This window comes from Acinonyx jubatus, chromosome D1 (assembly GCF_027475565.1).
Source record: "Acinonyx jubatus isolate Ajub_Pintada_27869175 chromosome D1, VMU_Ajub_asm_v1.0, whole genome shotgun sequence".
Lineage (NCBI taxonomy): Eukaryota > Metazoa > Chordata > Mammalia > Carnivora > Felidae > Acinonyx > Acinonyx jubatus.
Window position 1 is genome coordinate 110,562,887 of NC_069390.1, and position 15,607 is coordinate 110,578,493.

Sequence of the window (15,607 nt, forward strand, 5' to 3'; positions counted from 1 at the left end):
CTGTAGAAATCCTCTAAGCCTGGGCCTAGCACGTGGGCGAGTTCTGACCCTGCAAGGTCAGTACCCACTCAGGTCAGGGTCTCTTCCTGGCAATAACCAAACTGACAAAGTGTTTTCTGGATTCCTGTCCTTCCCCCAAGGACTGCTGATCTTTCTCCATTGACGTACTAGGAGCACCCCCAAGTCATTGGTTTCCCCAGACTTCTGAATGAAAATCTTTTTCTCCATTTCTCACGGCATCGGCAACCTTGTAAAACTCCAGGAAGTGTCAGAGGGTGAAGCTGTCCTTGCTACAGCATTTTTAAAAATCTCCGGTATTACAGAAAAGAGAGCCAAATCATCAAAATCAAGGCCAGAAAGCAAACCAAAATGGTCTTGGAGAATTGAATTTTGGGACAGAGGAAGAAATGAGAGATATTAGACAAAAATGGGCCAAGGCAAGATCCCAAGTCAGATGGATTTAAGTAATCAAAGCCAAAGGAGGTGCTGATAAAAAGGAATTTACTCAGACCAGAGAGCGCAGGTGTATACAAGGTGAGGTTTCCAGAGTACATCATGACCTTTTATTATTTTTTTAATGTTTATTTATTTTTGAGAGACAGAGCATGTGTGAGTGGGGGAGAAGCAGAGAAAGAGGAGGACAGAGGAACCGAATGGTGCACCATGCTGACTGCAGAAAGGTACACGTGGGGCTGGAACTCACGAATCTAAATCATGACCTTTTAAAAGCCGAGTGTCTGTTCCAGCCTCCTTTATACCAAGTTAAGGCATGACGTTTAAAACCATGGAATCGGGCACCTGGGTGGCTCAGTCGGCTAAGCTCAGTCGGCTAAGCTTCAGGTCCGGTCATGATCTCATGGCTCACTCATGGTTTGAGACCCACATCGGGCTCTTTGCTGCCACCTCAGAGCCTGGACCCTGCTTCAGATTCTGTGTCTCCCTCTCTTTCTGTGCCTCCCCCCACTCACGCTCTGTTTCTCTCTCTCTCAAAAATAAATAAACATTTCAAAAAAAAAAGTATGGAATCATTCTAGTTTTCGCTGGCTATTCAGATAGAACTGTTGGGTCAATGACGGGTATTCTGCTTAGAAATAAATATACATTCAAAGTTTTACCAGCTCTGTAAATTACCATCCATTGTAGTAATTTCAGGCACAAGGGCAAGCAGATGGTGAAGCATTTTTGCATCAATTAGACTTTTCCCCGTCCTTACCAATCCCATCTACACATCATAGTTAGAAGGAATAGTTCTCCCAGGGTGTCAAATTCCCCACTAGCCATTCAGTGCAGGTAGGCTGGGATGGGAAGCATGGAAGGGGGGAGTGCATAGTAAACATGATCCGAAGTCGATTTAAAGTCTCACTAAATAAATGGACTCACTAAGAGAAGATCCGAAAGTCTGCATAAACCACAAGAGAACTGTTTTTCTCCTCTTTTCACCTGACCAAGGGCTGCTTCACTCTCTACATGAGATTCAACTGGCAGTGGGCACCAGGAGAAATGATTCTACTTACAGAAATAACAAACTAATCTATTGAGCTGTATGCCACCTATGTCAATTCCTAGCTCCAGATAAATGACACGTAACGCGCTCTCTTACCGACGAATGTCCAACACACAAAGGCGTTCCTCTGAAACAACTCATTGGAAGAGTGTATCTGGTAAAAAAGAAAACAAAAAAAAGATTATAACTATTCCCTTCTGTAGATACGTGTGCCCAGGAAATGTGTGCACGCCCTGAACATCACACAAGATGCCTCATATAGTGGCTCCGGGACACTCAACTCTTGATACTTATTCTCCTTTGGGCTTTGTAAATGGCTCATGAGAACGTGTTTACGGGTAGCAATGGCACTCGCTGAAGAACGAGTTTGGCTCAGAAATAGCAAACGCCTCATGACTTAAGGGGCCCAGGCCTGTCCTAAATTTGAAGAGAGAGGCAGTTGCCGGACAAGTCCTATTATGCCCCCTTCCAGTGTGATGTCATGACCGCCAGCATCTCCGCATGTAACATTTTTACACAGAAGAAGACTAAAGTGATCATCTTAGAGTGTCTATTGTACGTGTGTGGAAGGTGGAAAAGCGTCGCCATCCAGTTTAATCTTTTTTTGTCAAGAGATTGAACTTCAAAGCTCAGCAGGAAACTTAACTTTCTCCTGCCTGGTCATCTTCTTTTCTGGAGACAATACTGGATGCTCACCAATCAGAGCTCCTTGCCTGGATCCCACAGGAGAAAGAAAACCTTCCATCCTTCTGAACTGTGAACAAGACAAAGTCCTTGCTTCTGTGTGACCTTTGCTAATTTATAAGGATAGGAAATTCTGGTGATAGATCATGCCTGACGTAACCAGGAAGTCAGCACCGCAAAGACTGGTACCCATTTGGGAACAGGCAAGGGAATCCTTCACGAGCAGTGAGCACCTCCTTCCTGGTGGCTCTGGGGAAGTGAATTCACCTTCCTTTCCCTAACAAACAATTCTTTTCATCTCTAACTTCCTTTTGGATAGAGTATATTATACTATCCCCGATATAATTAACTAAAGAAGACACATTAAAACCTCCATCAAAAATGTCTAAAACGAGAGCTGCATTTTAAAACAGGTCTAGGGAGACACCACACCAAAGTTTAAAATTTGCTTTTTTACACTTTTTATTTATTTTTGATAGAGAGAGACAGAGCACAAATGGGAGGGGGGGAGCAGAAAGAGAGGGAGACAAAGAATCCGAAACAGGCTCCAGGCTCTGAGCTGTCAGCCCAGAGCGTGACGCGGGGCTCGAACCCACAAACCGCAAGATCATGACCTGAGCTGAAGTTGGATGCTTAACCGACTGAGCCACCCAGGCGCCCCACCAAAGTTTAATGTCCACCAGGGCTATGCTGTGGCACAGACACAGGTTTTGTGGGGCTAAAAGATTATCCAGTTAAGGTGAAGTTCTAAGAAACGTAAACAAAATAACCATCGCGAAATGGGACATAAAAATAAATGTACACTTAGAACATAAAAGCCAATTATCAATTTTAAAAGCTGACAAACACATCGTCGTCAATTTCAGGAAATAATGTCATATTGTATTACTTAATTGTCCTCTAGAATACTCTTTCTTTTCTACAGTTTCTGGCCGAATACGCTGGGTCATCTCTTCATATGACGAAGCCATCATAATAGAGTTTTCCATAGAGAAAGTAAAAAGATAATTCAGTTCTTCGCCACTACAGCTGTCCTTTGTTTTTAATTACTCATAATGTAGAAAATCAATCTGAAATGAAATCCTGTGCAAGAGCGATCCAAAAACATGCAAAATCACTGCCCTGTTGCACTGAACAACACAGCATTTCATCCGATCACTCTCCTGTTTACATGCGATCATTTATTGGTGAGTCCGGGTAGGGCTTCTCTTAACTGTCCTGATGGTGATTTTGCAAGCTTCTTACTTTTCTGGAAGGACCAGGCTTCATCAGGAAAATAAAAAAATGTGTCAGATATACTGATGCAGTTTGAAATGTTGGGATATACACATAATTAGCAGATTCACATGAGGTTATGGTGGAGAGTCACAGAATTGAATTGCCACAGGTGTTGCCCTACAAGCACAATTACGATACAATTCTTTCTCCAAAAATGCACATCTAAAAACCTGTTACATTTGTAACTCTAAACATGGTTATATCAATTACAGGACTAAAAGTAGAAAATTTGCATTTGACTACTTGTCAATAGGAACGAAACCCTCCAGTTCTATTTTTCACATCTCATGACTGGAAAACATTCTCACGGGCCAGCTTCTGGCACGTAGAGTTTAAAACCGTGTTTCTCTTCCATTACTAATAAACTTCTGGTACTAAGTGTCCGGGGGCATATTAGGTCAAGATGTGATGGCAGAATGGAGCCACTCCTACAATGGAGAAGCCATTACAACTCAACACATTTACCATTTCTGGTGCCCGTTTCTTTCCTGTGAAGATGCAGATTTCTGTCCGACGTCATTTTCTTTCCGCTACGAGTTCCTCCCTTAAGGTTTCTCCGAGTGCAAGACCGCTAGTGATCAACTCTTTCACCTTTGATGCCTGAAAGAAGCCTTTGTTGTACCTTTCACTTTTAAAGATACGTTCACTGGGTAAAGAATTTTGGGTTGTGAGGTGTTATGTTTCTTCCCCTTTTCGCATGTTGCTCTTCTGCCTTCTGGCTTGGGTTGTGGGTCCTCTACTTAACGTTTTAGCCATCTGAGGACTGGAAGAATTTTCCACGGGCCAGCTTCTAGCACATGGATCGAAAACTCTGTTTCTCTTCTGCCCTGTGTAAGCTTTTGGTTCGGAGTTATCTGCTGCTTTCTTATCTTTATTCCCCTATCTGCTATCCAATGTGCCTTTTTTCTCGTGCTGATTTTAAGATTTTCTCTTTATCACTGGCTTAGAGTAACTGGTTTAACACGTGTTTCATTTTCCTGTTCTTGGATTTTTTTGCTGTCCTTGAATTTGTGAGATTATGGTGGTGAACCAAATTTATAATATGTTAAGCTATTATTTCTTCAAGTATTTTTCTTGGCCTTCCTCTGCAGGGATTCTGACCATGTACGTTAGACTGAAATTGCTCTGCAGCTCAATGAGATTCCCCTTCCTTTCTTCCTTCCTTTCTTCCTGCCTTCCTCCCTTCCCTCTCTCTTCTCCTCTTTCTTTCCTTCTTTCTTTTCTTTCTTTCCTTCTTTCCTTCTTTCTTTCTTTTTCTTTCTTTCTTTCTTTCTTCTTCTGTGTTTCATTTGAATCCTATCTATTGTGTGAGTGCTATGCTTTTTTGAACTGTTTTAAAATTGACATACAGCACTGTGTAACTTTAAGGTCATAGTAATGATTTGACTTACATAGAGTGTAAAATGATAACCAGAGGAAGTCTAGATAACATCCATAATCTCACATAGATACCAAAAAAAGAGAAAAAAAAATTTTTCCTTGTGATGAGAACCCTTGGGATCTACTTCCTTAACAACTTTCAAATAATCCCGAAGAGCAGCGGTAACTATAATCATCATGTTGCTCATTATGTCCTCAATATTTAATCATCGTATAAGTGGAAGTCTGTACCATTTGGCCACCTTCCTCTAGTGCCCCCCCCCCCCACACCCACCTCTGGTAACCACACATCTGAACTCTTTTTTCCATGAGTATTTTTTTTTTCCAGATTCCACATTGAAGTAAGATCACACTCACTTCTTTCACTTAGCATCCATCCATGTTGTCACACATGGCAGGATTTCCTCCTTTTTTATGGCTGAATTATATTCCATTGTGTGTGAGTGTGTATGCGTGTGTGTGTATGGATCCATTTATCAATTCATAGGTTGACAGACAATTAGGTTGTTTCTATGTCTTGGCTACTATACCTAATGCTGCAGTGAATGTAGGGGGACAGATATGTACCAGACATAGTGTTTTTGTCTCCTTCAGGTATACAGTCAGAAGTGGAATGACTAGATCATATGGTAGGACTAATTTTAACTTTTTGAGGATCCTCCATACTGTTTTCCACGGTGGCTGCACCATTTGCATTCCCACCAACAGTGCACATGGTCTCTTTTTTTTTGACATCCTCACCACCACTTGTTATCTCTTGGTTTTGTTTCTGTGTTTTTGTGAGAGTTTTTTTTTTTAATATGAAATTTATTGTCAAATTGGTTTCCATATAACACCCAGTGCTCATCCCAACAGGTGCCCTCCTTAATGCCTATCACCCACTTTCCCCTCCTTCCCACCCCCCATCAACCCTCAGTTTATTCTCAGTTTTTAAGAGTCTCTTATGGGTTATCTCTTTCCCTCTCTTTTTTTTTTTTTGATGATAGCCATTCTAACAGGCATAAGGTACATCTGTGTCATTTCTTGATTTCCTCATTATTAATGTATTTTTTCTCTCTCTTTGCATGGCTGGTAATTTTTTGGATGCTAGATATTGCAAATTGTACTTTGCTGATATAGGACATTTTCTGTACTGCTATAAATATTCTTGAGATCTGGGGTGCCTGGGTGGCTCGGTTGGGCGGCTGACTTCAGCTCAGGTCATGATCTCGTGGTTCATGAGTTTGAGCCCCGCGTTGGGCTCTGTGCTGAAAGCTCAGAGCCTGGAACCTGTTTCAGATTCTGTGTCTCCCTCTCTCTCTCTGCCCCTCCCCTACTCTGTCTCTCTCTGTCTCAAAAATAAATAAACATTAAAAAAATTTCTTTTTAAATATTCTTGAGCCCTGTAATGGAATGCAGTTATATGGAAACCCTTTGTGTTTTTTTTTTTAAGGTTGCCTTTTTTTTTAAGAGTTCTCAGCCACAGAGAACTAAATCACAACAGCCTTTATTCCAGAGTCAATTTTTCTTCATTATTGAGGCAATGCCTTGTAAGTACTCTATCTGATGCCCAGAGCATTACCAAGCCCCCCCCCCTCCTGCCCCCCACTCCCTGCCACATACACACACTGGGTCTCACAGGTAACAGATAAGAGCCAAGGATAACTTACTCTCTTGGGACAAGTTGACATTTCGGGAGGTGACTGAGAAGGCATTTCAGAACTCAAACAGAGGAGTATGAGTTGCTGCAAGTTTGAAAGATCAAGCATGGGACGCACTAGGCCAGGCTTTTCAGGGAGAGAATGGGCTTCTCTTCCCTGAAGACCTAGCACGCATTTAATATTCCAAAACCACTGTTCCGCTCTTCTTACTAAAGAACTAGCAAAAGGCGTTGGGCAGCATGAATCAAGCTTTCTTCTAGCCTCAGTATTCTTTCATCTGGTTCCACAGCATTTATTGAGTGCTTAATCTATGTCAAGTACTGTACTGGATGCCTTCAATTACAAAGCTGAGTAAGCGTTAGTCTTTTTTTCTCATGAAGTTTACAGTCTCCTTTTCCTTAAATAATTAATATGTGTAAAGTGTCATGAGAGTGCTTGACTTTCAGCAACTGCTTAAGTATCTGTAGGCTTTGCTATGGTAGCAGCCATAGGCATGACAGCAATATTGGTATTCGTGCTGTGTTGCTCAAGGTCTACTGTTTTTCTCTCCTTTTCTTATACCACTTGGGACCACGTTGACTATCCTGGGATTGGCCTCCTCCAGCAGCCAGGGTTCAAAGAACGGTTTGCAGATACTCTCAAGCATCACCTAGAATTAATCAAAGTTCCTTTTAACTTTGATTACTTATTAATGTGCCCTAAGATTTGTTCGTCCTAAAACATCCTGCATGATATCTGCTGCTAATTTCTTCTTACCCTAGAAACAGTTATCGTTTATGTATTCAAATCTCAATTACTTAGGCAGTGATGCAATGCTACACCAGTTTTCACTCATATTCGTACTCAGAGATAGGTGATTATTTTCCATCCCTTTTGGTAAAAAGAATAACTTTCTGAATTTGACATGAGGAGAAAAATGCCTGAATTTCCCTCCTTAGGGAAACATAATAAGTGACGTATAATTAAACATATTCCAGTTGACTGGAACAGCTCAAGGGCACTACCTTATTTGGCAGCCCTCGTTCTTTTACTGTCTTCTGTTCCAGACACTGAAAATCAGGGTGCTAAGACTTTCCTGATAAACAGGTCACCAATGTTCTCCATCACCTAGCTTTTCTTTTGCTTCTTGCAGTTACTCCTTCCTTCCTTCCTTCCTTCCTTCCTTCCTTCCTTCCTTCTTCCCTCCCTCCCTCCCTGTCTTCCCTCTCTTCCCTCCCTCCCTCCTCCCTCCTCCCTCCTTTCCTTCTTTGACACTTTTTCAACAGAGATTTTTATTTGTAATTCTTCACAACAATTCTGAGGAATAGGACAGGAAAAATTCAGTTCTATTATAGTCCTTTGGAACTTCCACGCTGAGGCTAGCCAGATGTACTCTTGCCTCAGAGAGCTATGTCATATCTAGTGAAGATCTTTTAATGTTATGCCCACAGTTCCATAGAGAAGCCAAAATATAATTAATAATAATAATAAATGGGAAAGTCTTTCCCAAGATCCCATTAGAAGACAGAAAATTTTTGCTTATGACATTTCAATGACCAAACTTTGATTAATATTCAAAGAGTAAAAAAAATGATCTTAGGTCATTTCAGAAGAAATACAAATATCTCTCATTTAATATACTATTATCTTTGAGAGGAGGATAGCAGAAGAAAAGGTCAACAGAACTTCCTATAATAAGGTTATCTGTCATGTACTATAAATATCTTTTATTTAAATCTACATGGTTCTAAATGTGGGTAGAGCAAGTCTGGATCTTGAGGAAGACTTTATTTCCCCTATGCATTTACATCTTAAGTTTCAGAGAGCCAGTAACTAAAACAGGGGAGTCCTTTTCCTCTGGACAGGCTTATCTCAAAAACAGTATCTGAAACTCGTATTCTTGAGATCACTTAGCAACCTCTATGGGGTGAGATATCAGGAGAGAAGTTCTGTATGGTTTAATTTTATGACTTCCTAACATTATGTTCAAATACTGACACTGAAGGTAAAGCTATAAATTATGCCACAGCACAATCATTTGTGAAATATAGTTTTTCTACTTAATAAAGGGATGGCTTTCGAGTTTCCTTTCAATGATATTTTCCTACGGGCATTAAATATATTGCTTCACTCACACAGCTTTGCAAAAGCCTGCAGTGGAAGAAGTCAGAGCCCGTAAAGGGGTGCCCGATCCCAAGTGCGTGCAAGTCTACCGATTCGGCTGAACACACAGCCTGCAGGTATAAGATGTCACTGCACACCCAGGCAGCACTATTTTCTTTGTCTCATTACCAGCTGGCAAATGATATTTGAACAACCGACAACAGACCAGCTGCAGGTGCTCTAGAGAAGGAAATCTATCTTTGCCTTTTTCAGAGAGTAAGTATTAAGGAACACTCTCCAATGACGAGATGAGTATAAAACAATGCAACTTAAACATTTTGTCAAAAAAAAAATCACCTTTGCTATTGGAATGCCCCGTACATATTCGTCCACCTTTTGCCATGCATGTAACTATTGGATGGGTCTTCTAGGCACACTGGTTTGACCTATCCTTCCTCGGGGAAGAGAGCATCATGGAGAAGGGGCTTCCGGCTTCTACAGCCTGGGTCTCACACACTAATTACCATCTTCCATCGCTCCTGCTTGCTCCTTCCAGTACCACCACCCCGGCGAGCTTTGACCCCTTAGCTTTTTCTAAGAATCTACCACCCATCAATGCTACTATTCTTTCACACTCTCTCATCCTTCTGTTCTGTTTCTGTCCTTACACAGCTTACATCCCCACCTGTGTGGTCCTCTCTAGGTTGTTACATTCCCTTGGCCAAAGCCCAACCCTTGGTTAAATCCCACTTTTCACCTAACCTACATTTGCTCCAGGACAGTGGAGACATTGCAGAAAAACACGCATTCATGCTGATTGGTCTCACTTCACATGTGGAGCCTGAGTGAGACCGGACGAGCACCGGGTGGGCCCCTGGAGCTATGGGGTAGTCCTGCCACTGGTCCAACCACTTTTCCTCTCTCTGACATGGCAGTTAGATACCTTCTTATGTCTCTACACACTTCCTGCACCTCCTTCCTCCCCCCGCCCCCAGCCTCACTCTCAGGAGCCGTGCTTTCTGTTCCACTGAGAAAATACTCACAATCAAAAGAGAAATCCCACGGGCTCCAACAGCTACATATCCACCTTCAAGGACTGACCCTGCTGTGTGGTCCCCCCTTTTCTGTGGATGAACACCTTGCTTTCTCCTCAGTACCAACCATCATGTCCGTGCAATGGATACAACACCTCACTTGTCCTACAATCAAGGCCCTCCCTCTGACACTTTGACTCTCCTTCCGCACATCTGACTTTCTCTTCTCTCTGCTGGATTGTTCCTACCGTGTACAAACGTATCTCCATGTGGTCCAATCAATCAGCCCAGTGGTTATATTAATCATGTTAAATCTCTCCATAGCCTTCGACACAGTTGCTTATTCTATGCTTCCTGACACAACTTCTCTGCCTGGCCTCTGCCTTGATACATCCCGCCTGCATTGCTGGCGTCCTCTTTTGAGCCTCCGTTGCTAGTCTGTTTTTGCTCCCAAAGATCCAATGTTGGGCTTCCCAGGGTCCAGTCTATAGACCTTTCTCCTTCTTTTCTATCATTAACTCCTGAGCTGAATCATCCTGCCTCATATAGGGTGACTGTCTTTCATATTTCCAGTGTCCTAATTCTCATAGTATCCGTATGAATATTGTTCTGAGGAGCCAAAAGAAAGTGGTACCTCTTAAAATTATGCAGTGCAGGCACTGGCCTCATAATATTGTCTGTATTTTCGACAGTTCCCAAACGTAGAGTTTCAGCCTGGATTCCTTGACCTCCAAACTCATGCTCCAAAGCTTATTTGCCATCTTTCCAGGGATGTCTAAGAAGTAACTCTTAAACTGTATAGGTAAAAATAAAACGTCCTGATTGCACAACACTCAACCCACCCCTCACAAACCCTACTCTTTAAGGAGTCTTTTCCAAAAGAGTAGATGGAAATTTCATTTACAGATGCTCAGGCCAAGGCATTGGAGTCGTTATTGACTCCTCTTTCTTCCTCACCTACATCTAGTCCATCCATAAATCATGTCTTCTCTACCTTTGAAATATACTTAACTTCTCCCCCCACCACCTGCTACCTCTCTGATCTGAGTCACTCCCATCATTTCTTAGCAAGATTATTATAATGGGCTCCTGACTACTATCCTTGCCTCTTCCCTTGCCTTCCTCTAGAACATGGTATAAAGCCATCAGTTTCATATATATGTTAATGTAACTCGGGTAACATCATTCCTTTGCTTAAACCCCTTCAAAAGCTTTCCAGTTTACTCAGTATTAAATCCAATGGCCTGACCATATCCTCTAAAGCCCTACATATTCAGTCTCCCCACTACATCTCTGACCTCACAGATAACCAGCCCCTTCCACACCATTCTTGCCCCGGTAGCTACACCAGCCTCCTGCACTTGCTCAAATCAATCCCACACACTGCTGTCCAAAGTGGTACTACACGAGGCCTTCTTTACTCAGTACTGTGGTAGCCCAGCAATCTATCCTGCCCACTCCCTCTTCCTCCTTAAGGCTTTGGCTCGAATACCTCATCATCGCAGGGGCCGTCGCTGACCACTCTCTACGAAACTGTAACGCGACCTCCTCTAGCTGCTCCCTTGAAACTCCTAGCTCCCAGGTGCCTCCCTCTATCCTATATGACTTTTCTTCTCAGTCACGATAAGGTTAAATGTATGCATAGGACAAACAGAGAGAGATTGAAAGAGAGAGATTATTTTCCCCTATGTTAGTTACCTATGCCGGCATAACAAATTCACGAAAGCTTTGCAGCTTCAAATAACCAATGTGTGTGGTCTCAGGTTCTGTGGAGTAGGAAGTCAGGCCTCGTTTGGGTTATCTCTGGCTTACGGATCCTCACAAGGCTGTGATCACATTTTCAGCCAGGACTGCAGTCACCTCAAGTTAACTTGGGGAGGGGCCACCTGTAGGCTCAGTCACTGCTGGCTGCACTCAGCTCCCCGCTGGCCAGTTCTCGGCCACGTGGGCCTTTCTGTGGCGCAGCTCACCGTGAGGCACCCGGCTTCCCCTCACAGGCTGCCAGGAAGAGTGGAAGAGAATGAGCAAAATGAGGATCACGGTCTTCTGGTAACATAATCTCTGAAGGGACATCCTGTCTCTTCTGCTACATTCTGTCATCCAAAGCAAGTCACTAGGTCCAGTGCACACTCAAGAGTGACGGGATTACATAAGGACGTGACCTCCAGGAGGTAGGGCTCACCCGGCCATTTTGCAAGCTGCTCGTCGCATGCCCTTCTGGAATACGAGCTTCATGTTGCGTTTCCTACCACAGCCCAGAGCAGAGAACAATGCCTGGCTGTGGAAGAGTCGCTCAATAGTCACCGCTCATCGTTTGAGCTCACTTACTGCTCTCCCACTGCTTGCTTGCAGAGCTCTACTATTCCCACTAACGGGAGAAAATGTTCTCTGTGGTGTCCTAGATTTAGAATTTCACGCGTGCCTACACTCCTACTGAGGGGTTTGTCTTTCCGACCATGACATGTTATGGCTCTGCTTGTTCTTGGAGCTCAGGTCAGACGAAACCTCTGGAACCCCTACTCCGTATCCCCTATACCCCGATTACTCTCTCCAGCTTCTGTGAGCTCACGTGGTGCCCGTACCACACAGCCTCACGAGTGCTTATGCGTAAGTCTTAGACTGGGAGCTTCTTCATACTAACTAACATGTGTACACCCTGCGTAAGCCCGGCCAGAGCAGTGCCTGTCTATATGGCTGTCACAGAGCAGACAGACTATGGCAGAGTCCTTGCAAAGTGACAGCTCGCGAATTAGTGGCACACGAAGTTAGTGGTTTTATTCTTTTGTTATTGCTACTTCTCATTAAATGTTCTGTAAATGTTCACTGAATAACTGAAGCGAAGCCCTGGAATAATTTATAATAAGTGAGTAAGTGAATGAATTCACTCTGAGATTTACATTGGCTCAATGTCATGAGAAGCATCAATAGATTAGTTTGGTCCAGCCGCATTAGTCTGACAAAGTTTCTGACTACTACCGCCAGGGTTCAGTAAGTCTTTATTGCCCGGGTCTCGGGGGGCCGACTGGACCACAGTCATCTCCGGGTTTGCTATGAATTCACAATCGTGACCCAGCTAGCGCCTGCGCTTTTAGAAGGATGTGGGAAAGAACAGAATTGAGCTGTATTTTCCTGCCTCACTGGATATAAGCAGAGTACATTCTGGGGAGAAAGTTTTCAGGCTACTGAGGACATTCAGGTTGTAGTAAACACGTGAAACGGGGCTCGGGAGCAAACCAGAAGTTAAAACAGACTATTGAGTGTGATACTAGTTCTCATTAGAAGTCAAGCAGATGTGCCTTATGCCTAAAATAAGCATATGTATTTTGGTAGCTTGATGTTTCAAAGGTCAACAGGCAGCACCATATGGTGCCTTGGTGTCTGTGTGTGCGTGCGTGTGTGTGTGTGTGCGCACGTGTGTGTGCACGTGCCTATAGGCCTGGAGGTATTAAAACAGAGAGCTACATGTGCATCCCCAGACCCATCTGCTCCGACATCAGTAAGGATCTACAGAGGCTTCCCCCATATGGACTGCAGGGTTGATTTCACTTAAGGGCAAAGTGTTCGTGCGGAATGTTGCGTGCTTTGATCAGAACGCTGTGGATCTTTCCTCATTATTCTCCACGGCATTTAGGGCGCTTACGGCATTTACGGCAGGTGGCCGAGGTCCCCCCAGATCGCTCCTGCTGGCCAGTCACAGGGGGGCGACTCTCACTTAAATATTTAGGGAATCCAATCGCCTCTCTGCTCACATGCAGCCCCCTCTCCCTGGATTTGCCGCCTGTTTGTTTGTCTTCTCAGCGGCCCTGAAGAGTGAAAATATATATCGAGGTCTGGGTTTCGGGTTTTCCAAAGGATTAGTGAGAGAGAGCAGGGCTCAAGACAGAGAGCAGAGTCATGATCCAAACTTTATCGGACTATGTTGGGATCCTTGTTCAATAACAAACTCTGCTCAAGGCTGTGGACTGAAAAGGTTGAGTGCGTATGTGATGGCCACCATTTGGGAAATGCAAACCATTGCTGTGATAAAGAAGGCAAGTGTTTCTCCTGTCTTCACTTTATTTAACCATCTTCTTCTTTGAGTGCTATTCACCCAACTCCAAGCTCCAGGCGCGTCTTCTAATGCCCTGCCCTTACCGGTTGGAATAAGGTCAAATATTAGGTCAGCAGGAGTTAGTTCTTTACGGCACTAATTACTTTTTAAAGGAGACCTCAAAAGGTAGATAAACACATTAATTAATCTCTAATTGTGTATTTTAGAGCCTGTAAGATCCGTGTGAAGGAGAGAGTTCAGGCAGACAAGACAGCCTCAGCTAGGCCCCAGCCTTCCCACATCTCTGCGGAGAGGAGACTGTGTTTAAGACACATTCTCCTTTTATATATTAGAGTATATTTCAACAATCTTTTGGAAATTTTTAGACTTTGAAAAATTGTCCTGAGCAGAAAATTAAGCCCCAGAAATAATTACTGATACAAAAAAATAGACTACTTCACAATTATTTTATGAATTGATTATTGTTAAGAAGGAAAAGAGTGAATCAACATCTCTTATTTTATCTATCTATCTATCTATCTATCTATTTTTGGTATGAGTGGAAAGGAAACCACCAGAGTTGAATGAACAGTTTGAGAGCTGAGTTATCACTTAATGGGATCTAAGTAGATCAAGCAGACAGGTCAAGAGTTTGGAAACTCTGGTTTTTGATGTCAGAATAATTTTCGAAACGGTAAATAGAATGAGACGAGGTTCTAGGTTTGAAGTAAAATCACTTGACTTCCTGTTAAGTAAACCTATAGAAATCTATGCCATTTTCACATTGTTTAGTTAGACATGTTTCCAACTACACTATGGAAATTGTACCAAGAGCACACAAGAAGGACAGAAGAGCCACCGAATAGAGAGCCTGACAGTTCCTGTCTTACAGCAACAATAACATACTTTCCACACATAGCTGACTCTTGACCCAGGTGGAAATGCACACATTTTGATACATTACCACAGTGACTGGTGTGACAAAACCCAGAACGGATACCTAAGCCATCATTCTACAAACCGAAGGGATGATGAGGGATCCTTCCAAATGGGAAGAATGGCGTCCATATGCTCAGAGCATCTTTAAGAGAGATATATAATGACAGCCCTGGGTGTCCCACAAATATCACTGATTAGTTTTGGGATGAGCCCCAGGACAAGGGCTGGGGATCCCCAAGGGACAGCTTTTTGGCCCAGAGTTAAGATTTATGATATAATGAATGCTGCATGAGGACAAAGATTCTGCGTTTCTGTTTTCCCTTTTCACTGCTCACTACGTCATCACATACAGGTTGAGGTACTCCACGGTAAAGCCCTTACACATATTGGTTCTGAAATGGGCACAATGCATCCAGGCTATTGACAGAGCGTTCTGACTGGTCGACCATCTTTGCTCTTCTTCTAACTCCATAACCCTCTCTATCTAGTCTCCCAGCAACACGAGTGTAATTGTTTTCAAAGCCAATCCCACCCACTGCTGACCGGCCCTTCCTGGCCCAGACTGACTTACCACACAGGGGGCTCCTCTCAGACCACTGCTCCCTCCCCGCCCACACTCTGGCCACAATGACCTTCCGTTCCATCCTGAACAGGGCCACCTGCATTTTTGTCTTTGAGCCTTGGCACCAGCTTTCTCCTCTTCTTGAAATGTACCGCATGACTCAAAAGGACAGCCCTTCTGCTCATTCAAATCTCCACTAAATGTCTCTATTTATTTATTTTGGGGCGGGAGGGGGAACTGCCTGGGTCCAGTCAACTACATGTCTTTGAAGAGAAGTAGGCACAGTGGTAACCACCCACACTTTCACAGCTCTTCCCACAATCCTGGCATAATCCCAAGTACTTTCCATCCATGAGCCCAATCCTGTTAGTAACAGACCTACGAGGAGATCCTATGGCTTTGAACCTCAATTTCAGAGGAAGAAACAGAGGCACAGAGAGGCTAAGACGACTGCCTACGATCACAGAAATAATT